This window comes from Nyctereutes procyonoides, unplaced genomic scaffold, assembly GCF_905146905.1.
Source record: "Nyctereutes procyonoides isolate TBG_1078 unplaced genomic scaffold, NYPRO_anot_genome, whole genome shotgun sequence".
Classification (NCBI taxonomy): domain Eukaryota; kingdom Metazoa; phylum Chordata; class Mammalia; order Carnivora; family Canidae; genus Nyctereutes; species Nyctereutes procyonoides.
Genome location: NW_026575125.1, coordinates 67,950,191 through 67,952,977, shown reverse-complemented (window position 1 = coordinate 67,952,977; position 2,787 = coordinate 67,950,191).

Here is a 2,787-nt window from a genome sequence, read left to right as displayed (position 1 = left end):
CATGACCCCAAGATCAAGAGTTGTATGCTCCACTGACTGAGCCAGCCAGGTGCCCTCCAGATGAATTACATTTTAATAGTAGGATCCTTAAGTACTTGTATTCATTGCTTCATGTTCTATTTTGATTGACTTAACATAATTTCTAGTGGTGCATAATGTATAATACAACATTTTCCTATGGGAATTAAAAACATAAATAAACCAGTATCTGAGGAACACTGGAGTAGAAAGTACAGGTACCAATATTACCATCACTAGATCCTACCTTTTAGGAAGTCTAGGCTTGCCAGACTCCTGTTAATTGTGTTATGATATAATAATTGTAGGCACTGATCTGTGAAAACCCTCAAGTCTAGTCTTGATGAAACAAATAGGGGTCATTCACAGAAATAATTTTAGCACTTTGTAGTCTCACACCAGAAATATACTAAAATTATATAACCAAGGATAATAAATCAAGTAATCCTAAATTTATACCAATGGTGTGAAAAGAAGATCCAGTTTATGAATAAATATTTCTTGCAAATTTTCATAAAATAACAAATATACAATTGCATTGGTAATCCCTAAGAATTGAAAATGAGCAGATTTTTGCCACCCTAAAATATGACACTTTGGCTTATTGATTAGTTTAAGCTAGTTATTCTTATAATTTTTTAAAAATCAGTATACACAGGAAATGCAAACCACATCAAATGAATCCACAGCAAAGAGAATTTTTGCCATTAGGCTTGATGTTGTCTATTAGATATGCACATTGCACATCTTTTCTGTTTAAACAATGTAAATTCTATGTGTATTAGACAAAATATAATTATGAATAGAATTTTTAGTGTGCCTTGCCTGGATAATATTTAGTACTTATGTTGGATAAACATATATTTTAATTTTAACAAATTAGTATGTCATGCCAACTGGAAACAAATTATAAAACAAATAGCTGGTTTACAATAAAAAATAATGTACTAGAGTGAATTTTTAGTGCAACCATTTTAAGACATTTTAATAATGTTAGATTCAGAAGATAACCAGATAAATATAAGTATAAACTCTAATTCAGTTCAATAGTTTGTCTCCAGATCAATTTTTTTTAAATGACAAATTCAATTTTACAGGTATCTTTTCAGCTTTCCTTATTTCTTCCATGGTAAAAGTTTGAGTATTTTGAAGTGATGATCACAAAGGTACTTAAAATTTTTACATTCCCAGGGATTTTTCTCTTGATTAGATACATTTATGAAGAAACAAATTCACCCCTTTTTTTGCAGTGAAGGTTTATGTAAAAATCATAAGAGAAAATATAGTTGAAGAGAGAATAAAAATCTTTTTTACTTCATAATTTTAAAATACATAAGATTCCCTTTAAACTCTATAAAATGTCTATATTTTGAAAGCTAAAGAGTTAATTCCAAAGAGAGTGGTGAGAGGAGAGTAAGAGGGGGAAGTAGAAATGAATTAGTACCAAATTTTCATTTAAGTAGAGAATATTTTAAAGCCAAAGAGTTAGTGTTATAGAATTGTAATTTATGCTCGGTCTGCTACTTTTATGCATTCTAGCAAGATACCTTAAGTCTGATTGATGAGACTTTTCAAAAAAAATTTGAAAAATTAAGGGATAAAAGTAAAAGTAATAATGAAATATTGACTGCTTTAATGTAAACTTTGTTCTGACCCTCATATATGCCATTTGGCACACAGAATATTATTACTATGACTAGCAGATAGTCTCATAGGGTAAGTTCACAATGCATCATTTTAAAGTTCATTAGTATCTTTATGTTAATATGTTTTTGTAGTTTCTCTCCTTCCCTCCATCATTTAATCTGGCTTATTTTTGGTGAGTGAAAATTATTCTATTCACTACAGTTCATATATTTATTTTGATGAGAGATATATAGATTTAGTACTACCTTCAGTGTAAATAACTAGATATACTAGTAGCATCTTTTTGAATTGCATATATTGAGTTGCAATCTGATACAAAAAGCCTGGTACATAAAGCTTGGCCACCAACTTCTCAACAGTGGAAAAAGTCATGTTGGTAGTTCTTAACTTCTCAATTCCTCCTACCATGGGTGGTAGAAAATTGAGTCATTTTTATCCTTACAACAGTCTGTATTTACTATCCCAGGAAACTATTTGCTTTTTTCATACATAATTTCCTTCATTCATACACATTCATAAAATTTATCATTATTTAGTTATTTGCTTGCTTACATATTTATCGTATGTCTGTATCATAGCCAGCACATTACATAAGATCAGAGATCTCTCATGTTCATTGCCGTATCCTTAGCACCTAATACAATGATGACACATTACAGGCACTGAATAAGTATTTGTTGAATGAATGAATGCGTGGATATAAGCTCCAATGAGCAAAAGAGACAAGATGCTTTTCAAAAGTAAGATTGTATATGGTGGCAGTGTAGCTAGCCTATAAATATAGACAAATGGGTACATTTGGTTCACATTTAATAAAACATGTAGTCCAAATATAAAGTCATTTATTTTTGCTTCTTTACAGGACAATAAAATTATACATGCATGTACAAGGTAGCATAATAACATATCTATCAACTTAGCTGCCTTTTTCTTTATCTTTGAGATATTAGTTAGCTTTCAGTGAACTTATTAGCAGTCATAATCAGTACTTGGCCGTCCCTAAAATAATATAGGTATTTCAATAAAATGAGTAGATAGCTAAGAATTTATTTTTTAAAGCTGATTGTTTTTTATGAAGCAGATGTGTTTTCCTCCTGTTCATCCAAATGATTGATTGGAAAG